At 43.8% G+C, this 26828-nt stretch overlaps 1 protein-coding gene across 1 annotated transcript in view; it reads left to right on the top strand.

Moving 5' to 3' along the window:
• Positions 1–26828, top strand: part of ANKFN1 (ankyrin repeat and fibronectin type III domain containing 1) — a 985620-nt gene that overhangs the window by 260048 nt on the left and 698744 nt on the right. The window lies entirely within an intron of this gene.

The raw sequence follows: 26828 nt of genomic DNA, 5'->3' as shown, positions 1-26828 counted from the left end.
CCCCAATCTTGGTATATATGTCTCACATCCTGGGCCCCTTCGTGGTATACTGTATATATCCCCCATCCTGGTTTTTATATTCCCCATCCTGAGTCCCTTTCTAGTATATATGTCCTTCATCCTGGTATATATGTCCCCTATTCTGGGCCCCTTCCAGGCATATATGTCCTCTATCCTGGGCCCCTTTCTGTTATATATATCTTCCATCCTTGGCCTCTTCCTGATATATATAGTTGGTACCAGAAGTTTACATGCACTATCTAAAAAGACACATATGCATGTTTTTCTCCCTATCTAACATGAAATCAGACTAAACCTTTCTCGTTTAAGGTCTATTAGGATTACCAAAATCTAATATATAAAGCTGAGTGTATGTATGTATGTATGTATGTGTGTGTGTATGTATGTATGTATGTATGTACAGTTAGGTCCAGAAATATTTGGACAGTGACACAATTTTCGCGAGTTGGGCTCTGCATGCCACCACATTGGATTTGAAATGAAACCTCTACAACAGAATTCAAGTGCAGATTGTAACGTTTAATTTGAAGGTTTGAACAAAAATACCTGATAGAAATTGTAGGAATTGTACACATTTCTTTACAAACACTCCACATTTTAGGAGGTCAAAAGTAATTGGACAAATAAACCAAACCCAAACAAAATATTTTTATTTTCAATATTTTGTTGCGAATCCTTTGGAGGCAATCACTGCCTTAAGTCTGGAACCCATGGACATCACCAAACGCTGGGTTTCCTCCTTCTTAATGCTTTGCCAGGCCTTTACAGCCGCAGCCTTCAGGTCTTGCTTGTTTGTGGGTCTTTCCGTCTTAAGTCTGGATTTGAGCAAGTGAAATGCATGCTCAATTGGGTTAAGATCTGGTGATTGACTTGGCCATTGCAGAATGTTCCACTTTTTTGCACTCATGAACTCCTGGGTAGCTTTGGCTGTATGCTTGGGGTCATTGTTCATCTGTACTATGAAGCGCTGTCCGATCAACTTTGCGGCATTTGGCTGAATCTGGGCTGAAAGTGTATCCCGGTACACTTCAGAATTCATCCGGCTACTCTTGTCTGCTGTTATGTCATCAATAAACACAAGTGACCCAGTGCCATTGAAAGCCATGCATGCCCATGCCATCACGTTGCCTCCACCATGTTTTACAGAGAATGTGGTGTGCCTTGGATCATGTGCCGTTCCCTTTCTTCTCCAAACTTTTTTCTTCCCATCATTCTGGTACAGGTTGATCTTTGTCTCATCTGTCCATAGAATACTTTTCCAGAACGGAGCTGGCTTCATGAGGTGTTTTTCAGCAAATTTAACTCTGGCCTGTCTATTTTTGGAATTGATGAATGGTTTGCATCTAGATGTGAACCCTTTGTATTTACTTTCATGGAGTCTTCTCTTTACTGTTGACTTAGAGACAGATACACCTACTTCACTGAGAGTGTTCTGGACTTCAGTTGATGTTGTGAACGGGTTCTTCTTCACCAAAGAAAGTATGCGGCGATCATCCACCACTGTTGTCATCCGTGGACGCCCAGGCCTTTTTGAGTTCCCAAGCTCACCAGTCAATTCCTTTTTTCTCAGAATGTACCCGACTGTTGATTTTGCTACTCCAAGCATGTCTGCTATCTCTCTCATGGATTTTTTCTTTTTTTTCAGCCTCAGGATGTTCTGCTTCACCTCAATTGAGAGTTCCTTAGACAGCATGTTGTCTGGTCACAGCAACAGCTTCCAAATGCAAAACCACACACCTGTAATCAACCCCAGACCTTTTAACTACTTTATTGATTACAGGTTAACGAGGGAGACGCCTTCAGAGTTAATTGCAGCCCTTAGAGTCCCTTGTCCAATTACTTTTGGTCCCTTGAAAAAGAGGAGGCTATGCATTACAGAGCTATGATTCCTAAACCTTTTCTCCGATTTGGATGTGAAAACTCTCATATTGCAGCTTGGAGTGTGCACTTTCAGCCCATATTATATATATAATTGTATTTCTGAACATGTTTTTGTAAACAGCTAAAATAACAAAACTTGTGTCACTGTCCAAATATTTCTGGCCCTGACTGTATGTATATCTGTGTGTATGTCCGATAAAGGAATCTGCATTATGTGACCCGGGGAACGTTATAGACTATGTTTTGACAGGAAAATTTAAACCCGCGCTTTACAGTTACTTTCCTAAAAACATGCCTCCATTAAAGTGAATGGAGCCTGGAACTACAGGTTATTAATAGAAGCTGTGATTGGTTGCTATAGGAACAAAGGACATTGTTAATATAAGAAGCTTATATGTGAGGTAATAAAATGTCAGTGGGGAAATGGATAGAGAGAGACAGAGAGAGACAGAGAGAGACAGACAGAGATAGAGGGTGAAAGAGACAGACAGAGACAGACGGGGAAAGAGACAGACCTGGGGAAGAGACAGACCTGGAAAGAGATAGATGGGGAAACAAACAGCGAGATAGAGACAGACAAAAAAAGAGACAGACAGAGACAGGTAGACAGGGAAAGAGACAGACCTTGGAAGAGACAGACCAGGAAAGAGAGAGAGATGGGGAAAGAGACAGACCTGTGAAAGAGACAGACCTGTGAAAGAGACAGACCGGGGAAAGAGACAGACCAGGAAAGAGACAGACAGAGAGAGACAGATGGGGAAAGAGACAGACCTGGAAAGAGACAGATAGGGAAAGAAACAGAGAGATAGAGACAAAGAAAGAGACAGACAGAGACAGGTAGACAGGGAAAGAGACAGACGGGGAGAGAGACAGAGACACAGAGGGGGAAAGAGACAGACTGATACAAAGACAGACAAGGAAAGAGACAGACAGACAGCGACACACAGACAGAGACCTGGAGAGAGACAGAGAGACAGTTGCTATCCCGGGCAACGCCCGGGTACTACAGCTAGTTATTTATATTTACCAATTGCCAGAATAAAGAGAGAGAATGTTTTAAGGCATTTTTATTACTGTCTGGAAAGTCAAAAGTTTACATATACTAAGAGTACTATGACTAAACAATATAGGGCAGCTCATATAATGATGTCTTTGGAAGCTTCTGATATTTTTATTGGCAACATCTGAGTTAATTAGAGACACACCTGTGGATGTATTGTAATGCACACCTGAAAAGCAGTGCTTCTTTGTGTAGTATCATGGGAAAGTCAAAAGAAATTAGCCAAGATCTCAAGAAGAGAATTGTGGACTTGCACAAGTCTCGTTCATGCTTTGGTGCAATTTCCAGATATCTGAAGGTGCCGCGTTCATGTGTACAAATAATTATATGCAAGTACAAACAAGATGTGAATGTTCAGCCATCATACCGCTCAGGGAAGTGAAGGGTTCTGTTTATCAGAGATGAATGTTTTTTGCTCAGACATATGCATATCAACCCAAGAACAAAAGTAAAAGACCTTGTGAAGATGCTGGCAGAAGCTGGTAAGATTGTGTCATTATCCGCAGTGAAACGAGTACTGTATCAATATGGGCTGAAAGGCCACTCTGCCAGTAAGAAACCATTACTACAAAAGAAACATAACAAAGCCAGATCAATATTTGCAAATGCATACAGTAACAAAAAACATAATTTTTGGAAACATATCCTGTGGTCTGACCAAAGTAAAATTTAACTGTTTACCATAATGCCCATCGTTACATTTGGAGGAAAAAGGAAGAAGCTTTGAAGCCTAGAACACCATCCAAACTGTGAAACAAGGGGATGGCAGTATCATTTTGTGGGGTTGTTTTGCTGCAGGAGGGACTGGTGCATTTGAAAAACTAGATAGCATCATGAGGAAAGATGATTATGTGGCAATACTGAAGCAACATCTCAAGACATCAGCCAGGAACTTGAATGGGTCTTCCAAGTGGACAATGACCCAAAGCGTACTGCCACACTTGATACAAAAATATCTTAGGATAACAAAGTTAATGTTTTGGAGTGGCCATCACAAATCCCTGATCTCAATCCTATTTAAAATTTATGAGCAAATCAAAAAAGGCAGGCATAAGCAAGACGACCTACAAACATGGCTCAGTTACACCAGTTCTGTCAGGAGGAATGGGCCCAAATTCCTAACAACTATTGTGAGAAGCTTGTGGAAGGATATCTACAATGTTTGACCCAAGTCATACAGTTTAAGGGCAATGTTACCAAATACTATTGAAACGCATGTAAATTTTTGACTTTGCAGAAAGTAATAAAAATGCCTTAAAAGATTCTCTCTCTCTCTCCCTCATTATTCTGGCATTTGGAAAATATAAATAATTTTGGTTCCTATTTGACCTAAAATAGGAAAGGCTCTTTCTGATTTCATTTCATGAAAAACTTGCAGATGTGTCTTTTTAGATAGTGTATGTAAACTTCTAGTTTCAACTGTATGTCCCCCATCCCTGGCTCCTTCCTAGTTTATATGTCCCCCATTCTGGTTTATATATACCCAATTCTGAGCCCCTTCCTTGTATAACGTTCTGGCAAAAATTAAGAGACCACTGCAAAATTGTCAGTTTTTCTTATTTTTCTCTTTATAGGGATATTTTTGAGTGAAATGTAAATTGATCTTTTATTCTATAAACTACTGACAACATGTTTCCAAATTTACAAGCAATACATTTTGTATTTATTTTCTGAAAATGAGAAATGGTTAAAATAACAAAAAAGTTCATTGCTTTCAGACACCTCAAATGGTGCAAAGAAAACAAGTTCATAATCATTTAGAAACAACAATACTAATGTTTTACCTCAAAAAGAGTTCAAATATCAATATTTTGTGGAATAACCATGTCAGAACTGTATGTCTCCCATTTTGGTATATATGTCCAACATCCTAGGCCCCTTTCTGTTTTATATGTGCCCCCTTCTGCTCTCTAACAGACAAGAAAACCCCATTCTTTTCACCTACCTCCACTCCCACATCTGTAGCCGATACAGAGGCCAGCAACTGACAGCAGCATGTCTGCTTTGGGTGATGTGTGTCGCCCTGGGCAAGCCAGGGGACACAGATAACAACACACACACACCCCACATTCCCTGTAGGTACACCAGCTAACCCACAAATCCTTGTTGCCTTCCTCCAGAGGCTGATGATTCACACCAGGGGGTGGAGCCAGGCGGTTGGTGTCCGCCCACCAAGGAGGTCACAGCTCTGGAGGCAGGAAGTTACAGGCAGATTAGCCCAGGCAGGGCAAGAGTGAACAACAGAGTCTAGTTAGGGGAGTGAAGGAGGAAACAACAAAAGAAAGCTCAGGAGGGAGCTAGAGTGAAACAGCAGTGGAAGTGACAGAAAGCCTGAAGTTGGTCTGTGGCTGGGTGCCCAGACGGAGTCAGCAAGGTCAGCAGACAGTGGTGAAGGTCTGCAGTGGGACTGTCTGGAGGTTGCTGGAAGGGCCACGGAGGCTGTGTGTATCCGGGGGTCTGGAGCAGTATACAAAGGGCAGTCAGCACCAGAGCAGGGGCTTTTCGGATCCCAGCAAGGCTTGGAGTCGCTATACATTGCTAAATCCGTTAGTGAAGGGGACGCAGATCTCCCAACAAGCAAGTCCTGATAGACGGCAAAGGTCCAACCACAACGGGGAAACACCGCCACCGCCAAGGCACCAGTTTCCCAGGGCCGGCGCCTGCGGGCAAAGTGTGGAGCTCCTCAGGCACAGATTGCAGTCGGGGAGCGGGTAACCGGTGGGAATCCACCGCTACCAAACAGACATTTCAAAGGTGCAGGGAAGAGACCGTCACCGCTAACTGCAGGGAACCGCAGCACCGTGAACCGTCCGAGGGACCCGTCCAACCAGCCGTTTGTTTACCAAGAACTGTGTCGTGTTTACTGGCTGAGTGAGTACCTCAGTGCCGCAAGGCACAGCGCTGCCCCTGCGCCCCTGCACCCCCACTGGGCCCCGGGATCACCAACCCCTACCCACGGAGGGGCAACACAACAACTGGCTGCTCCGCATCACCATCCCCGGGATCCCCATATTGAGCAGCGGTGGTGAAATCACCACAACCGTGGGTGGCGTCACGAACTATAACAATCCCCATATCCAACCACAAAAACCCCCCCTTTCACTCACGGGCGAGGAGTGTCGCTCGAGAAACCCCGGGATCCGGCCCACCGCTCGAGCCACCACTGAGCAGCTGCCAGACCCGAGCAGAAGGGGTGAGCGCGGTGTGCTGTCACCCTCCTCCCCACCCGCGACAACTTGGCGTCACGAACAGGATCCTACCGCTCTGCCGTCAGGTAGAGGTGCGCCTTGTTACCGCCGGAGACATCCGGACGAAAAAGTTCAGAAGCCGCCATCTTTGGCGCGAAAAGTTCCCGCTCGAGCGTCTTCTCGAGCAGTAGAGGCGCGAAGGCCAAAAACTCCGCCCCGAGAGAGGAGGGGCCGGAAAGAGCTAAGGGGGACGCGATGGCGGCTGGACGCATGTAGCTGCAGCTATAAAAGCAGGGACGCCAGGACCCTGCGAACATACCGTTCCTGGAAGAAAGAGAGAAAGACACCATGTGGATGCCGTCCCGAAACACCGTGGCCCCCGCACCGGGAACCGCAGCGTGGGTGGAGATCCGGACCGCGCAGCTCCATCTAAGGCTGCAGGTCAAAATGCAGCTCCTCTTGGAGGAGTGGGAGACCGACATGGCGGACGTTATAGCCACCGTGCGGAGACGCGAGGAGGAAGCGGAGGAAGGGAGGGTGAGTGACCCACGCCCCTATATCCCGGAGGGACCGGTCGCTACGGCTGAGGGACCCGGTCCAAGCCCTCTCCCCCCGTTGCCTCCCTCGCCACCCGTCTCGGAGGCTGTGACCCCGCCACTAGGCCTGCTACCACCGCCACCGGTAGCGATACCCAGCCCGTCCGCCCCAGCGGACCGACCTGTAGCCGGAGCCCGTAGCAAACCGGAGGTGTTGCCATGGAAGGCCCCGAAGACTGTGCCAGAGACAGTTCCCGAGCAGTTTCCCGAGCCAGAGCTGATGGCCCGCTCCGAGCCGAAGGCCCAGCTAAGGAAAGCCCCTGTGCCCATCCCCCACACCTCGGCTGAGGTGGCGCCGGGTTGTTGCTGCAAGGCAGCGCCCAAGGCCATGACACCGCGGGATACGCCGCCCACCTTCCTGACAGTGGGTAACGTTCTGGATGTCCCGCGGGGCCCGACCTGTGCGCCGGCGCTGGCAGCGGCGCCATATTGGGACAGGGAGCCGACAAAGCTGGGCCTGGAGATCGCGGAGATGGAGAGGAGAAAAGCCAAGCTGGTGGCCCGAGCCATTCGGGAGAAGGAAAACCTGCGGCAAGCGACCTTTCGTGTCCGGGGCTCGTTGTATGAAGGGCAGGTGAGGCGGTTTGATGTCCGCCGGGGCTATGGATTCATATATGAGCCGGGCCTGGAGGCCGAAGTGTTCGTCGCCCGGCAGGATGTGAATGCCCACCTGCCCGAGGACCATCCTGGCCGTAATCTCATGCCGGGGGACATGGTGCGGTATACCCGACACTGCGGAGAGAGGGGGTGGTTTGCCCTGGATGTGAAGCTCAGGGGCAGCAACGAGAGCAGGGTGAGCTCTGCACCCCCTCCCTCGGATGAAGCAGCAGAAGGACCGGAGTAGGGCAGCGGATGCCCGTTGCACCGTCCCCGTTGGGACCACTACTGAGTTAAGTTTGTTGAAAAGTTTTGAAAGTTGCAAATGATGAAAATGATTAATCCAAGAAGCAGTTACCAGATTGTCTGATGTGATTGAACCGGCAGGAGCCGGCACCGTTGTCCCCGTGGGGACCGTTTAAGTTTTGCATGGGAACTATCCATGGACAAGCCCGTGAACTTGCAGGGCACCACAAACGTTAAGTGGCTTGTAAATATGTTGGTTACCGTTACCGTTTCCGCCATGCCGTCTCCGGAGAGGCAGGTTGGAGGGAGGGCCCTGAGCAGAGCAGGCTAGGGCCCAGCCACCAAAGGAACCGGTGGCTACCCTCTGGAGGGCAAGGACAGATCCCGCTCGGGTGACTTGTGCTGGACTGTGGGTCAAGGGGTGCTGCCTGGGTTTTAGGGGCAGCATCAGGGCCAGGTTGCTTGGGTGGGAGAGAGCGGAAACCGTGACCATATACCGTTGTAACGTTTAAGAATGTGCCTCCCGTCTTGTGAAGAGTTATGATTAAAAATGTACATAATTTACCGTTTATAATGTTATACCGTTTTACATTTTCAGAAAACAAAAAGGAAAATAAAACCGGTGTTGGACGGGCAGCCCGAGGACGGTCTGCGTTTTGCTAAGGGGGAATGTGTCGCCCTGGGCAAGCCAGGGGACATAGATAACAACACACACACACCCCACATTCCCTGTAGGTACACCAGCTAACCCACAAATCCTTGTTGCCTTCCTCCAGAGGCTGATGATTCACACCAGGGAGCCAGGCGGTTGGTGTCCGCCCACCAAGGAGGTCACAGCTCTGGAGGCAGGAAGTTACAGGCAGATTAGCCCAGGCAGGGCAAGAGTGAACAACAGAGTATAGTTAGGGGAGTGAAGGAGGAAACAACAAAAGAAAGCTCAGGAGGGAGCTAGAGTGAAACAGCAGTGGAAGTGACAGAAAGCCTGAAGTTGGTCTGTGGCTGGGTGCCCAGATGGAGTCAGCAAGGTCAGCAGACAGTGGTGAAGGTCTGCAGTGGGACTGTCTGGAGGTTGCTGGAAGGGCCACGGAGGCTGTGTGTATCTGGGGGTCTGGAGCAGTATACAAAGGGCAGTCAGCACCAGAGCAGGGGCTTTTCGGATCCCAGCAAGGCTTGGAGTCGCTATACATTGCTAAATCCGTTAGTGAAGGGGACGCAGATCTCCCAACAAGCAAGTCCTGATAGACGGCAAAGGTCCAACCACAACGGGGAAACACCGCCACCGCCAAGGCACCAGTTTCCCAGGGCCGGCGCCTGCGGGCAAAGTGTGGAGCTCCTCCGGCACAGATTGCAGTCGGGGAGCGGGTAACCGGTGGGAATCCACCGCTACCAAACAGACATTTCAAAGGTGCAGGGAAGAGACCGTCACCGCTAACTGCAGGGAACCGCAGCACCGTGAACCGTCCGAGGGACCCGTCCAACCAGCCGTTTGTTTACCGAGAACTGTGTCGTGTTTACTGGCTGAGTGAGTACCTCAGTGCCGCAAGGCACAACGCTGCCCCTGCGCCCCTGCACCCCCACTGGGCCCCGGGATCACCAACCCCTACCCACGGAGGGGCAACACAACAACTGGCTGCTCCGCATCACCATCCCCGGGATCCCCATATTGAGCAGCGGTGGTAAAATCACCACAACCGTGGGTGGCGTCACGAACTATAACAATCCCCATATCCAACCACAAAAACCCCCCCTTTCACTCACGGGCGAGGAGTGTCGCTCGAGAAACCCCGGGATCCGGCCCACCGCTCGAGCCACCACTGAGCAGCTGCCAGACCCGAGCAGAAGGGGTGAGCGCGGTGTGCTGTCACCCTCCTCCCCGCCCGCGACAACTTGGCGTCACGAACAGGATCCTACCGCTCTGCCGTCAGGTAGAGGTGCGCCTTGTTACCGCCGGAGGCATCCGGCCGAAAAAGTTCAGAAGCCGCCATCTTTGGCGCGAAAAGTTCCCGCTCGAGCGTCTTCTCGAGCAGTAGAGGCGCGAAGGCCAAAAACTCCGCCCCGAGAGAGGAGTGGCCGGAAAGAGCTAAGGGGGACGCGATGGCGGCTGGACGCATGTAGCTGCAGCTATAAAAGCAGGGACGCCAGGACCCTGCGAACATACCGTTCCTGGAAGAAAGAGAGAAAGACACCATGTGGATGCCGTCCCGAAACACCGTGGCCCCCGCACCGGGAACCGCAGCGTGGGTGGAGATCCGGACCGCGCAGCTCCATCTAAGGCTGCAGGTCAAAATGCAGCTCCTCTTGGAGGAGTGGGAGACCGACATGGCGGACGTTATAGCCACCGTGCGGAGACGCGAGGAGGAAGCGGAGGAAGGGAGGGTGAGTGACCCACGCCCCTATGTCCCGGAGGGACCGGTCGCTGCGGCTGAGGGACCCGGTCCAAGCCCTCTCCCCCCGTTGCCTCCCTCGCCACCCGTCTCGGAGGCTGTGACCCCGCCACTAGCACCGTGAACCGTCCGAGGGACCCGTCCAACCAGCCGTTTGTTTACCGAGAACTGTGTCGTGTTTACTGGCTGAGTGAGTACCTCAGTGCCGCAAGGCACAGTGCTGCCCCTGCGCCCCTGCACCCCCACTGGGCCCCGGGATCACCAACCCCTACCCACGGAGGGGCAACACAACAACTGGCTGCTCCGCATCACCATCCCCGGGATCCCCATATTGAGCAGCGGTGGTGAAATCACCACAACCGTGGGTGGCGTCACGAACTATAACAATCCCCATATCCAACCACAAACCCCCCCCCCTTTCACTCACGGGCGAGGAGTGTCGCTCGAGAATCCCCGGGATCCGGCCCACCGCTCGAGCCACCACTGAGCAGCTGCCAGACCCGAGCAGAAGGGGTGAGCGCGGTGTGTCACCCTCCTCCCCGCCCGCGACAGATGCATGATGTCACAGACATGCAACAGCATGGCCTGCAACACCGACATTAGCTGTCGGCCTCTGATTGAGGTGCAGAGACACAACGTGCCTCTGCGCTGAAATACATTTCTGCTGAATTTGCTTACTTGGATGCACATCCAGCTGAAATAGGCTCTGGCATTGGCCGTCTTCCCTCCTGCATGGGTCATGATCATTATGTTCCATTGAAGAGCAAAGATAGAAGGATATATAACTGCAGTATCAGACTAGCTAGGGCCTATCGGACTTTAGTTATACCACTGGTTCTTCACTTGTCTAAACTACCTAACTGGGGACATATACTGTATACCAGGATGAACCTAGAATAGGGGCATATACAGTATACCAGAATGGGGGACATACTGTATATACCAGGAAGGAGGACACACATACCAGGATGGGGGACATATATACCAGAATAGGGGACATATATACCATGTGGCGGTCATTACTAAATAATGTCTTTATAAGATTTATAACTCTACAAGGGTGATACATCTGACCAACAAGCAGGGGGGCCCAGGTATAAATCTTTCACTTAGGCCCATCAGATTATAGTTACACCGCTGGTTAAACTGTTACAGTCAGTTCAAGTCGTGCTTGCATCAGTAACTTTCATGTAATGACTATGTAATGCAGCTGGTATTCGTGGCCATGTACAGTGGGTATGGAAAGTATTCAGACCCCTTTAAATTTCCCACTTTTTGTTTCATTGTAGCCATTTGGTAAATTAAAAAAAAATCATATTTTTTTCTCATTAATGTACACTCTGCACCCCATCTTGTCAGAAAAAAAATAGAAATGCATACATTTTTGCAAATTTATTAAACAAGAAAAACTGAAATATCACATGGTCATAAGTATTCAGACTATTTGCTCAGTATTGAGTATAAGCACCCTTTTGAGCTAGTACAGCCATGAGTCTTCTTGGAAATGATGCAACAAGTTTTTCACACCTGGATTTGGGGATCCCCTGCCATTCTTCCTTGCAGATCCTCTCCAGTTCCATCAAGTGAAATGGTAAACGCTGGTGGACAGCCATTTTCAGGTCTCTCCAGAGATGCTCAATTGGGTTTAGGTCAGGTGTCTGGCTGGGCCAGTCAAGAATTGTTCTGAAGCCACTCCACAGTTGTCCAGCCACACAATTTCTCAGTTTGGCTGGACAGCCAGGTCTAGGAAGAGTTCTGGTGGTCCCAAACTTCTTCCATTTAAGAATTATTCAGGCCACTCTATTCTTAGGAACCTTGAGTACTGCAGAAATTATTTTGTAACCTTGGCCAGATCTGTGCCTTGCAACAATGTTGTCTCTGAGCTCCTTGGGCAGTTCCTTTGACCTCATGATTCTCATTTGGTCTGACATGCACTGTGAGCTGTGAGGTATTATATAGACAGGTGTGTGCCTTTCCAAATCAAGTCTTATCAGTTTAATTAAACACAGCTGGACTCCAATGAAGCAGTAGAACCATCTCAAGGAGGATCACAAATGGACAGCATGTGACTTAAATATGAGCGTCTGAGCAAAGGGTCTGAATACTTATGACCATGTGATATTTCAGTTTTTCTTGTTTAATAAATTTGCAAAAATTTCTATGGTTCTTTTTTGCTGACAAGATGGGTGCAGAGTGTACATTACTGAGAACAAAATGAACTTTTTTGAATTTATCAAATGGCTGCAATGAAACAAAGAGTGAAAAATTTAAAGGGGTCAGAATACTTTCCGTACCCACTGTAGATCAGGTTCAGCTCCTGAGACCTTTCCATAATAACACATCTGCCGTACATTTATGACGAACCTTGTTAAGGGGTTAAAGAGGTTGTCTCATGAAGAACTGCTACAATATAGCATATCAAATGATTTACAATTTTCTGTCAGTAGATGGCTCTAAAAATATCCTCAGATGACGTTTCTAATATTCACATTCCTCATAGTTGCATGATTATCTGTTTTGTTCTCAAAATTAAAGTGTCCCTATATAAGAGGACAGACCTCTTGGGCAGACACTGCTTAGCATTAAACTAAATGAAATGTCATGCATTTCCCACAGTTATGCAACAGAAAGAAAATATAAGAAAAGACTATTGAGCTCCATGTGTTTTTTTTTAAATGGAAGCTCCACTTTCAAAAGAGAAATTTACAGGGGTATCTCCTTGAAATTATCAGAGGTATCTTTCGATATATACTCAAAACTCTTAAGTATAGAGCTTAACTTCTTACTCATTGCCTCTATATTAAGGCCCCGTCACACTAAGCAACATCGCTAGCAACATCGCTGGTAACGAACAACTTTTGTGACGTTGCTAGCGATGTTGCTGTGTGTGACATCCAGCAACAACCTGGCCCCTGCTGTGAGGTCGTTGGTTGTTGCTGAATGTCCTGGGCCATTTTTTAGTTGTTGCTGTCCTGCTGTGAAGCACAGATCGCTGTGTGTGACAGCGAGACAGCAACAACTAAATGTGCAGGCAGCAGGAGCCGGCTTCTGCGGAGGCTGGTAACCAATGTAAACATCGGGTAACCAAGAAGCCCTGTCCTTGGTTACCCGATATTTACCTTTGATACCAGCCTCCTCCGCTCTCACTGCCTGTGCTGCCGGCTCCTGCTCTGTGCACATGTAGCTGCAGCACACATCAGGCAATTAACCCGATGTGTGCTGTAACTAGGAGAGCAAGGAGCCAGCACTAAGCAGTGTGCGCTGCTCCCTGCTCTGTGCACATTTAGCTGCAGCACACATCAGGCAATTAACCTGATGTGTGCTGTAAGTAGGAGAGCAAGGAGCCAGCACTAAGCAGTGTGCGCTGCTCCCTGCTCTGTGCACATTTAGCTGCAGCACACATCAGGCAATTAACCTGATGTGTGCTGTAAGTAGGAGAGCAAGGAGCCAGCGCTCAGTGTGCGCTGCTCCCTGCTCTGTGCACATTTAGCTGCAGCACACATCGGGTTAATTAACCTGATGTGTGCTGTAACTAGGAGACTGGGGGCTGGTCACTGGTTGCTGGTGAGCTCACCAGCAACTCGTGTAGCCACGCTCCAGCGATCCCTGCCAGGTCAGGTTGCTGGTGGGATCGCTGGAGCGTCGCAGTGTGACAGCTCACCAGCAACCTCCTAGCAACTTACCAGCGATCCCTATCGTTGTTGGGATCGCTGGTAAGTTGCTTAGTGTGACCGGACCTTTAAGCACCTGGTTAATTCTGACTAGATAAGTTAAAAGGATTGTCCATTGCTCTGACAACCTCTTCTTAATCCCATTTTAAAATAACAACACTTATACTCACCTCCGATGCTGGCACTGTTCCAGTGTTGTCGGCACTCTCGCTCCCTGCAATTGCGTAACAGTTTTAATTTGCATGAGTCTGCGGACAATGAGCTGCCACTTCTCTCATACTTGCATAGCAACAGAGAGAGCAGCAATTTTCACCTCCTTCGGATGAATGTTCTTCATGTAAATGGTGGGGAAAGTCAAGCAACCGCAGGACTCGCGAGACCTCAGATAGTTGTGCGATCGCTGGGAGAGCTAGTGCCGACACTGCTGGAATGGCACCAGCACCGGAGGTGAGTATAAATGTTACTATTTTACTTGTGGGAGTCATACAAATTGAGAAGGTGTTGGTCAAATAGTAGACAACTCCTTTATTGGTTAAAAGGGGAGCTAAAAACTAAATCCATCAATTATAAGGGATGCAAATGTTCCAATAAACATCCAGAGGGTACGTATGGATATATCCTCAAAACAGTTATTAACAAAACATAACTATTATATAGAAATCTTAAAAAAAAATATACTGATCATTTGTCCAGACAAACTCAGTGCAATGTGATCCTAGATTGTTCCAAACAGCACACTACCCAACTAGTTGTATACTGTTCTTTCAGCTAAGGGTGGGATGTGGAGAAATAGTGAAGGGTCTCAAATATTCTATAGGTTTAATGAGCCACAGGGACTAATATAAAAAAGAAAGATATAACATACCATGCACATTAACAAACAGCTCATGTGCTACAACCATAATAGAATTTGCCCTTGGAAAAGATAAAGGAAATGAACAGCAAGCTCTTCTGCCTGAAGATGCAACACTTGGAAACATAATAAAAAGTGCAGTGTGATCTTTATTTAGGGTCTACTCTTTACTCTATACTACACTAGATAGGGAATTGGATAGACAGACAGACAGATAGATAGATAGATAGAAAGATATAGATAGATAGATAGATAGATAGATAGATAGATAGATAGATAGATAGATAGATAGATATAGATAGACAGACAGACAGATAGATAGATAGAAAGATATAGATAGATAGATAGATAGATAGATAGATAGATAGAAAGATATAGACAGACAGATAGATAGATAGAAAGATATAAATAGATAGATAGATAGATAGATAGAAAGATATAGATAGACAGATAGATAGATAGATAGATAGATAGGTAGGTAGATAGATATAGATAGATAGACAGACAGATAGATAGATAGATGGATGGATGGATAGATAGATTGCTAGATTGATAGATAGATAGATAGATAGATATAGATAGATAAACAGACAGACATATAGATAGATAGAGAGATAGATAGATAGATATAGATAGATTTTAACTTTTTCCAAAGTTACTTTTTTATTCTTTGTGCTGTTTTTATTTTCTTTACCATACAAAGACTTTAAGTTAGAATAAATATTTAAAAATATATATATTGTTTTCGAAACAGGGCATTTTTTGGATTACTGTTTGGCACACTACCACTGCCTCCTTCCAGATTACTGCTTAACTGTGTGTTTGGTAGGCATTCAAGTCGAGTAATGTTGATAGATTGTTTTTCACCTCCTGCCTGGTTTAAAATTGTTAAAAATCCACAAATGGTACCCAGGAACTGCATTAGGAAGTCTGAGTGACAGAAAGAGAAATGTGACACTAGACTGAGAGATTATGAGCACTTTTTTCCTGTCTGCATCTATGCAAAGACTGAGCCAGTCATTAGTCAAAATAGATGGAAAACAGGAAAATTGAGAGAAGGAAACAAAGTTAAAGTGAAAAATGTATTTATTGTCTGTGCTTTTTATACTCAAAGGAAAATATTATAGATATATTATACATTATAATTTTCTACATTTGCATTATATTTCATAGCATATAGTACTTTACTTGTATTCTGAATATTTTAAAAGATGGTCCATTACTGGAAAACCCCATCTTAGCAGTGAATTTGCGCATTGTAAAATGCATAGACAATATATATATATATATATATATATATATATATATATATATATATATATATATATGTATATATATATATATATATATATATATACACAGTCAGGGCCAGAAATATTTGGACAGTGACACAAGTTTTGTTATTTTAGCTGTTTACAAAAACATGTTCAGAAATACAATTATATATATAATATGGGCTGAAAGTGCACACTCCCAGCTGCAATATGAGAGTTTTCACATCCAAATCGGAGAAAGGGTTTAGGAATCATAGCCCTGTAATGCATAGCCTCCTCTTTTTCAAGGGACCAAAAGTAATTGGACAAGGGACTCTAAGGGCTGAAATTAACTCTGAAGGCATCTCCCTCGTTAACCTGTAATCAATGAAGTAGTTAAAAGGTCTGGGGTTGACTACAGGTGTGTGGTTTTGCATTTGGAAGCTGTTGCTGTGACCAGACAACATGCGGTCTAAGGAACTCTCAATTGAGGTGAAGCAGAGCATCCTGAGGCTGAAAAAAAAGAAAAAATCCATCAGAGAGATAACAGACATGCTTGGAGTAGCAAAATCAACAGTCGGGTACATTCTGAGAAAAAAGGAATTGACTGGTGAGCTTGGGAACTCAAAAAGGCCTGGGCGTTCACGGATGACAACAGTGGTGGATGATCGCCGCATACTTTCTTTGGTGAAGAAGAACCCCTTCACAACATCAACTGAAGTCCAGAACACTCTCAGTGAAGTAGGTGTATCTGTCTCTAAGTCAACAGTAAAGAGAAGACTCCATGAAAGTAAATACAAAGGGTTCACATCTAGATGCAAACCATTCATCAATTCCAAAAATAGACAGGCCAGAGTTAAATTTGCTGAAAAACACCTCATGAAGCCAGCTCAGTTCTGGAAAAGTACTCTATGGACAGATGAGACAAAGATCAACCTGTACCAGAATGATGGGAAGAAAAAAGTTTGGAGAAGAAAGGGAACGACACATGATCCAAGGCACACCACATCCTCTGTAAAACATGGTGGAGACAACGTGATGGCATGGGCATGCATGGCTTTCAATGGCACTGGGTCACTTGTGTTTATTGATGACATAACAGCAGACAAGAGTAGCCGGATGAATTCTGAAGTGTACTGGGATATACTTTCAGCCCAGATTCAGCCAAATGCCGCAAAGTTGATCGGACGGCGCTTCATAGTACAGATGGACAATGACCGCAAGCATACAGCCAAAGCTACCCAGGAGTTCATGAGTGCAAAAAAGTGGAACATTCTGCAATGGCCAAGTCAATCACCAGATCTTAACCCAATTGAGCATGCATTTCACTTGCTCAAATCCAGACTTCAGACGGAAAGACCCACAAACAAGCAAGACCTGAAGGCTGCGGCTGTAAAGGCCTGGCAAAGCATTAAGAAGGAGGAAACCCAACGTTTGGTGATGTCCATGGGTTCCGGACTTAAGGCAGTGATTGCCTCCAAAGGATTCGCAACAAAATATTGAAAATAAAAATATTTTGTTTGGGTTTGGTTTATATGTCCAATTACTTTTGACCTCCTAAAATGTGGAGTGTTTGTAAAGAAATGTGTACAATTCCTACAATTTCTATCAGATATTTTTGTTCAAACCTTCAAATTAAACGTTACAATCTGCACTTGAATTCTGTTGTAGAGGTTTCATTTCAAATCCAATGTGGTGGCATGCAGAGCCCAACTCGCGAAAATTGTGTCACTGTCCAAATATTTCTGGACCTAACTGTATATACTGTATATATATATATATATATATAATTTACTGCTGAAAAAAAATAAAGGGAGCACTAAAATACCATTTTGTTAAGTGTTCACTTTATTTTTTCAAGCAGTATATATAATAATAAAATTACCTTCTCACCCCCTGTGGGTGGTTATTTGTCCTTCCCCATTCTCGGGTCCTCTACCAGAGGCCTGGGAGATTGAGGGTTCTGTGCAGGATCTTAGTTGTTCCCAGCACTGCACTTTTCTGGATAGAGAGTTTAGATGTTGCTCTTGGAATCTGTTGCAGCCATTTTTACAAATCAGGGGTCACTGCCCCAAGTCCTCCTATCACCACTGGAATTACTGTTACCTTCACCTTCCACATCTTTTCTAGTTCTTCTTTAAGGCCCTGGTATTTCTCCAGCTTCTCATATTCCTTCTTTCTGATGTTACTGTCATTAGGCACTGCCACATCTATTATCATTGCTGTCTTCTGATCCTTGTCTACTTTCACAATATCTGGTTGGTTAGCTACCACTTGCTTATCCATCTGGATCTTGAAGTCCCACAGGATTTTATCCCTTTCATTCTCCACTACATTTTCTGGGGTCTCCCACCTGGACGTAGGGGGACTTAGGGGCACTTTGCACGCTGCAACATCGCAGGCCGATGCTGCGATGCCGAGCGCGATAGTCCCCGCCCCCGTCGCAGTGGCAATATCCTTGTGATAACTGCCGTAGCGAAAATTATTGCTACGGCACCTTCACATGGACTCACCTGTCCTGCGACCGTCGCTCTGGCCGGCGACCCGCCTCCTTATTAAGGGGGCGGGTCGTGCGGCGTCACTGCGACATCACACGGCAGGCGGCCATTAGGAGCGGAGAGACGGAGATGATCGGGATGTAAACATCCCGCCCACCTCCTTCCTTCCGCATATCCTACGGAAGCCGCAGTGATGCCGGTAGGAGATGTTCCTCGCTCCTGCGGCTTCACACACAGCGATGTGTGCTGCCGCAGGAACAAGGAACAACATCGGACCGTCGCGTCAGCATAATCATGGATTACGCCGACGCTGCACCGATGATACGATTACGACGCTTTTGCGCTCGTTAATCGTATCATCGAGCCTTTACACACTACGATGTCGCATGCGATGCCGGAAGTACGCCATTTTCAATTTGACCCCACCGACATCGCACCTGCGATGTCGTAGTGTGCAAAGCCCGCCTTAGCCCATACGCTGTATAGATATTCCTGTATACAATTCCTGCTACTTCGTTGTGGCTTTCAGTGTACGCTGTTCCTGCTTGCATTTTGCATCATGCCACTATATGTCGGATTGTTTTCGTGGTTTCTTTACATACTCTACCCAACTATTATCACAACTTGAGATATATATATATATATATATATAAAAATATGTATAAAAATACTGTATGTATATATATATATATATATACAGTACAGACAAAAAGTTTGGACACACCTTTTCATTCAAAGAGTTTTCTTTATTTTCAGTACTCTGAAAATTGTAGATTCACATTGAAGGCATCAAAACTATGAATTAAAATATGTGGAGTAAAATACTTAACAAAAAAATGTGTGAAACAACTGAAAATATGGCTTATATTCTAGGTTCTTCAAAGTAGCCACCTTTTGCTTTCATTACTACTTTGCACACTCTTTGTATTCTCTTGGTGAGCTTCAAGAGGTAGTCACCGGAAATGGTTTTCAAACAGTCTTGAAGGAGTTCCCAGAGATGCTTAGCACTTGTTGGTCCTTTTGCCTTCACTCGGCGGTCCAGCTCACCCCAAACCATCTCGATTGGGTTCAGGTCTGGTGACTGTGGAGACCAGGTCATCTGGTGTAACAGCCCATCACTCTCCTTATTAGTCAGATAGCCCTTACACAGCCTGGAGGTATGTTTGGGGTCATTGTCCTGTTGAAAAATAAATGATGGTCCAACTAAATGCAAACCGAATGGAATAGCATGCCTCTGCAAGATGCTGTGGTAGGCATGCTGGTTCTGTATGCCTTCAATTTTGAATATATCCCCAACAGTATCACCAGTAAAGCACCCCCACACCATCACACCTCCTCCTCCCTGCTTCACGGTGGGAACCAGCCATGTAGAGCCCATCCGTTCACCTTTTCTACAAAGACACGGTGGTTGGATCCAAAGATCTCAAATTTGGACTCATCAGACCAAATCACAGATTTCCACTGGTCTAATGTCCATTCCTTGTGTTCTTTAGCCTAATCAAGTCTCTTCTGCTTGTTGCCTGTCCTTAGCAGTGGTTTCCTAGCAGCTATTTTACCATGAAGGCCTGCTGCACAAAGTCTCCTCTTAACAGTTGTTCTAGAGATGAGAAGGTGTGTCCAAACTTTTGGTCTGTACTGTATATACTGAATGTATATATATTACATTTTAATTGAGACTGAGGCTGTTCCTCCAATATTGGTGCTTTGCCCCAGGCGGTCACACTCTGATACAAAAATGAAAGGCTGCGGCCGATCAGCAGCCAATTGATTGGCTGCAGCTATGAAGTGACATAGAATTCCTACATGACCTCCAGGAAACTCCGCTCTGTTATCAAAAGGCACCAGGAGTATATATGAATTAATTTTATGATGTGTAATTTAGCTGTTGAGAATGGGTTGTCTAGTAGTAGGTAACCCTTTAACACAATAAGGAGTGATTTTCATTTTAGAGGTAATACTATTTGTATTTATTATTTATCTATTCAATAAATACAGAATAATGCTATTTTATAATAATTATGTCTTTAAAATACTACTTACAATTCTTTTTTACCCAAGTGGCCCTATGGCCTCACTGCAAAGTCTGTCATTTGCCACCTAGTCCTTTGATGAAGCATGTATTTGTTATTTACCGAATCTCATATGGTACAGGAGGTGGAGTGTTCATGTCTAATGTAATATATTATTGTATTATTTTGTAGTATAGATGAAAGAATGTACGATCATGGAATCTTCACTATAAACAGCTATAATATATTATGCAATAATAAACCACTCACAAGCCAGTTGTTCTTTTATCAGGCTGGACTTCCGGAGATCTAGTCTGCCATCAGGTCTACCACTTCTGTCTCTTATCTCCAAACACAAACCAGTGACAGTGACTAAAGGCCCTGTCACACACAGAGATAAATCTTTGGCAGATCTGTGGTTGCAGGGAAATTGTAGACAATCAGTGCCAGGTTTGTGGCTGTGTACAAATGGAACAATATGTCCATGATTTCACTGCAACCACAGATCTGCCAAAGATTTATCTCTGTGTGTGATGGGGCCTTTAGTATGGTAAGGGAGAATTTTCTTAAATGAGACAAAATCATAAACTTTTTATAGAAGCATGAAAAATAGTAAAAAATAAAAATAGGGTGGGAGGTTAAGAAGCACAATAAAAAGACAGGAAAATAAGAGGATGAGTAGTTAAGATAGGGAGCTCCTCCTCCTCAGCTTTTAACAGCCCAGTAGGGAACCATACAACATAGTTTATTGGAGAGAAGGAATAGCCACATCAGAACATAAGAGGAAAGGTGTAGTAAATGTACAGGCTGGTGCACACTGAGTAGAAATAATGTATAGCAGTAAAGTCTGAGATTATGTGGTTTGGTGCTATTCGTAATTCACAAAAATACTGTGACGTTTGCCAGCCAATGAGTGTGAATGTTTTCAAAGAAATAGAGGATTTCCTTCAATGCAACAGTCTGTTACTTTCTCCACAAAGTCACACAAGCTTTATGGTCACACTTTCATGGAGACATAAAATTGTAGTAGCTATACCTAAAGAAGTAACCAAACTCTTTCTGAAACATGTCTTTATGCTATTAATTTATTATACCGTATTTTCCTTTTTGTAAGATGCACTTTTCCCCCAAAACTGAGGGAAAAATGGGGATGCATGTTAGAAACTGCATATGGCTTACTGGTGTGGCAGTGGTGGCGCAGGGTCAGCAATACGGAGGGCTCGGAGGGGATGTTACTGCAGTGGAGCAGCTCAGGAGGGTCAGTGTGCGGCAGCGGAGGGTTGGCAATACTGCGGGCTCATGAGGTATTATGGTGGTGGACGCCATTGATCTTCCGGTGGGCTCGGAGGAGGTGGTGTCGCGGATCAAGAGGGTCAGTGTGTGGCAACGGAGGGTCGTCAATACTGCGGGCTCGTGAGGTTTTGCGGCGGCGGGCGCCATTGATAGAGCAGAGCTGAGTGTCATCATGAACACCTCAAGTTTCATCTCATGACAGTCAGTGCATTATGAGGGAAATAGAGCTAAGGGTCTTTAGAACCACCTACTGCAGCTGCATCTCTCTTTTCACAGTGCTGTAATCTTCTATATTTTCCCTCCATTCACACTATCTTCTATGAAACTGAGATGAAAGCTGGAAGTGTTTGACATGGTACTTAACTCTGCCTTACTCTGCACATCTGACTATGCAGGGCCTGTACCTCCATATTACTTGAATCTTTAAATTATTAATCACAGACTGATACTATTTCTACTATTTTCAATGTGATTCAGCACTGTTGTACTAAAACACAATCAGATTAAGGCCTATGTGGAATGAGCTGCTTGCTCTGCCTCATATGCCTGGGCTGTAAAATCCTAAAATGCTACTGATCATCCAGCCTTTAACTTTTCTAGTGGCTGTGATAATTTTCCCTTATTAACTGCACTAAACCATGTAATGTGATGCTGCAATACATTATGTGGAAGCTCGCTTGACCGCGCCTGACATCATTATTCTTTTCTTGGCTGCTGCAGTATTTGAAATGTCACAGGGCATTTGTTTCCTTTTGTTTGCAATCCTCACAAATTCAATTGCAAATTGTTTGTGGGGCTAGAGAATTTCAAGAAATTTGACTCCAAGTAAATCCCCATCAGATCAATACACTCATCCCTACTGAAAATAGTTCTTTATCTATTCATTCGGGTTACAGGATACTCAATTGGTGCTTTGTTATGATACTATCACAGTAGGCTATATTTTTGTGCCTGTCTGAAAAGATGGACTGTTTGTGTCACTGCACTCTAAAATGTCTTCACAGGTTTCATCGACATCTCATTTTTCTAGCATTCGAGTATAACGTTCAGTATAAATGCACATCTAACATAATTGAAGTTCTTACGGGAAATTTAGTTGCTTCTTAACTCTTTTTACTTATGTTTCCAGCCAAATGTTTCACTGTAAATTGATTATGTGATCTCTATTAAGATCAAAGCTGCATTGGAGGCAGAATGCTGCCTGCATGATTACTTGTTCCTAGTGTAAGACGCACTAGGTGGTGTTCATGGTACTGTGGAAGTCAACAACAAGGAAGGTGAACAAACAAACTAAGGACAGACTGTGTATTTCCTGGACAGTGGGCAAGGCGGGAAGTACAACCCCTTGTTTCCAATTTAGCGATGTTAAGTTATCATAATTAATGATCCGTTTGCTTCTAATGCTGCTTGCCAATTGTAACAATTTATCTTGCAAACTTTATTGACTTTGGCCAGTTGCATTCGAGACAAACTAACTTGTAAAGATACATTTCTCAAATGTATTCTTAATTTATGTTTAGCAGCTAAAAACAAGTCTAACATTCTTCTTCGTTTTGTTTAGCTTTCCCCACCTGTTTTTAATTGTTTGATTCCTTTTTATGTCTTCGGAGATAAAAAGAAAACCAATTGGAGAAATGATGAGCTTAAGAAATATGTGGAAACCTTGGAGATACTTGAATTAAAATGATCATGTTTGTATAAAATAACTAGTTGTTTTTTTATTATTCTGCCAATAATGATTACTTTAACTAAAGGGAAAAAAATAATTCAAGTTAAAAAAAATCCTTCTGAAATCAAAAAGACACAAAAACCTGTACATATTTACATAGGTTGAAAAAAGACCTACGTCCATCTAGTTCAACCTTCCTCCATCAATTCTACAATTTATTATTAAGTCATTTATAACCCACAATGTGTGTACTGAGGAAATCGTCAGCCCTTTTTTAAAAGCTGTTATACTGTCTGCTATTACTACCTCTTGTGGTAGGGCACTCCACAGTCTGACTGCTCTAACTGTAAAGAACCCTTTCCTATTTCGCTGCCGGAATCGCTTTTCTTCCACTCGCAGTGAGTGCCCCCTGGTCCTTAGTATTGCCTTTGGAAGAAATACGTTACGTGCCAGTCCTTTATATTGACCACACATGTATTTATACATATAAATGAGATCTCCTCGGAGACATCTTTTTTCTAAGCTAAACATATCTAACTTTTTCAACCTCTCATCATATGTCAGGCCTTCCATTCTTTGTAGTATTAAGCCAAAACAGGAAATAGAACTCCATATCAAACCACCATAAATTATGGCAACCTCACCATGTCAAAACTAAGAACCAAAAATTTGAGTTTGCGCAAAAACTGTATAAATCATCAACAGAAATTCTGTATATATTATATATCTTTATTATATCATAATTACAAAAAACATTCTATTAGAAAATAAAGTGCTGGTACCTACAGATTTTAAAATTCCCTACCCCATAAAAACATCCATAAGACAAAACTGGTGCAGTGTGGTACAATAATTATAAATATTCCAAAAGAGAGAAGCATTGCACATTTTAAACCACTGGGTGTACATATAATCATACATAAAAGACAAAACTGGTGCAGTGTGGTACAATAATTATAAATATTCCAAAAGAGAGAAGTATTGCACATTTTAAACCTCTGGGTGTACATATACTCACACATATAAGACAAAACTGGTGCAGTGTGGTTATTTCTCGGTCTTTGCTGTACTCATCACCTGTTGAATTATAGGTGGCTGTCTGTAATCATTGATCCCGGCTTTTTGCTTACAAATTTGCCTGAAAAGGTATATATGTATATATTGTGTGATTAGGACAGGTGATGATACTGTTCTTTTTGTGTCCTTAATTATGCCGGGTCAGCCACCCTATACTTTCTTTGCACTCTGCACTTTATACCATTGATGAGGTGATTTTGATCAGCAGAAATGATATATGTGTGATTATATGTACACCCAGAGGTTTAAAATGTGCAATACTTCTCTCTTTTGGAATATTTATAATTATTGTACCACACTGCACCAGTTTTGTCTTATGGATGTTTTTATGGGGTAGGGAATTTTAAAGTCTGTAGGTACCAGCACTTTATTTTCTAATAGAATGTTTTTTGTAATTATGATATAATAAAGATATATAATATATACAGAATCTCTGTTGATGATTTATACAGTTTTTGCGCAAACTAATTTTTGGTTCTTCATTCCTTGTAGTAGTCTAGTTAGCCGCCTTTGAACTGATTCTAACTTCTGAATGTCCTTTTGAAAATGTGGAGCCCAAAACTAGATCCCATATTCCAGATATAGCATTACAAGGGATTTATAGAGGGGTAACAATACTTTGGGATCACAGGATCTAATCTTCACTTTTAATACACCCAAAAATCTTGTTTGCTTTTGCAGCTGTGCCTGACATTGAGTACAAAGGTCTTCCACATTAAAGTGAGACATACTTATGAAGCAGTGCCTCTATATGTACGCTCTTTATTAAGGATGAGTGGATCAATCCGCATAGGATCAAGTTCAAGTTCAATTTCCTGAATTTTGTAGTAATATGCAACTTCGAACACTTTGAAAATTGTTTCTCGGTTTACAAAAAAATTTGCTCAGCACCATTTCCTACATTGCTGAACTATCATAGAGCACACTAAAAGCACTTTCCCTTGTGTGAAGGCCTCCCTATAATGCCCTGAAGACGTGACATCTTATGGGTTATCATTAGGGATGATCGAATACCTCAAAAATTCGGCTTTGCGAATATTTGCCGAATAGGTCGCCGCTATTTGACTATTCGGGCTTCCCACAGACTTACATTGCGCATCGAATATTCGCATAGCGGTGACCTATTCGTCGGATATTCGCGAAGCCGAATATTTGAGGTATTCGATCATTCCTGGTTATCATACCTTGTACAGTGGTTATAAATACTTTGGCTATCAGAAATCAATGTTTCACAATGGAGCAGTCATTTTCTATCTGTACAATCAGTGGGTAAGTCTCTCCCTTCTGTAGAGAGTAAGTATTTATAATAATCATGGTCTTCTGTCTCCTTTAGAGTGTAAGCTTTTAGGCTCAGCAGCGTTCTCTCTGTCTCCCTCTTGTAGAGGGTAACTTCTTATGATTGTCATAGTCCTCTTTCTCTCCTCTATAATGCATAATCTTCTCTTTCTACCCTCTGTAATGCCTAAGCATTAATGGGGTGACTCTCTCCTATAGAGTGTAATCTCTTACGGTAAGCTAGGTTCTCTCAGTTCTATCTTAACTCTCCCATGTGTATTTTCCAAACAATTATATGCTTTCAGTCATTGAGATTGCTGAAATTTATTCAATGCATATCAACATTTTTAGGAAAATTTGCCAAAGTCAATGAATTTGAATTTCAAAATATCCCCTGATCTCCACTATTTATGCTTTTACCATTTCGTACATCTACTACCTGTCTGAATCTTAGTCATCCATAACAGCTCAAGTGTTTAAGCTTTGAAGGCAAACCTATTGCCTATTTAGTATAATATTTAAATATGGAGAAAAAAAATTGGCCTACAACTTGCATGGATACCATCATAATACAGTTCAACAATTTAAAAATTTGTAAAATGGACTTGTTCACCCAGAGTTAAGGGTTTAATTAGTAATCTTCTGGATCATCCTTTCTGGAAAGTTGATAGTACCAGCCAGGTTGGGGTCTTAGAGTTCTCAAAAAATTGAAGTATAATGCATGTGCATTATCACCAATATTAAAAAATCAGACTTATGTTGTACATTTTAAGACAGTAGAGATGAAGCGTTAAAAAGCCGTGATGTTGCTCACAAAAGGATGATGCTAATTCCTGAGCTAGTGATTTTATTCAATGTGTTTCGGAGTTGATACTATTTCATCAGGGTAATCACCAAGGTGATTATCCTGATTACATAGGTAAATACTGTAGGTTGAAAAAAGACCTAGGTCCATCTAGTTCAACCTTCCTGCACCAATTATACATTGTATCACTAAATCATTTATAACTGACAATGTTGTGTGTACTGAGGAAATCATCCAGACCTTTTTTTTTTTAAATGGACTAGCTGGATGCTCTTTGAAATAAGTAAAGGTTGACAAAAAAATTATTTGAAACTTGGTCTTTATTTATACCTACGTTAACAGATATCATCAAAGTTAGGCTGAAATTTCATTTTGAGCACACATCGGGGTACTTGTTGGAACTCATAAGCGGACACAATCCAATTCCATAATAGCAGATACTATAGGTTTAA

The sequence above is a fragment of the Anomaloglossus baeobatrachus genome, chromosome 5 (assembly GCF_048569485.1).
Source record: "Anomaloglossus baeobatrachus isolate aAnoBae1 chromosome 5, aAnoBae1.hap1, whole genome shotgun sequence".
NCBI classification, from domain to species: domain Eukaryota; kingdom Metazoa; phylum Chordata; class Amphibia; order Anura; family Aromobatidae; genus Anomaloglossus; species Anomaloglossus baeobatrachus.
Note: the sequence above shows the minus strand (reverse complement) of the source record. Positions and strands in the feature narration are given on the sequence as shown.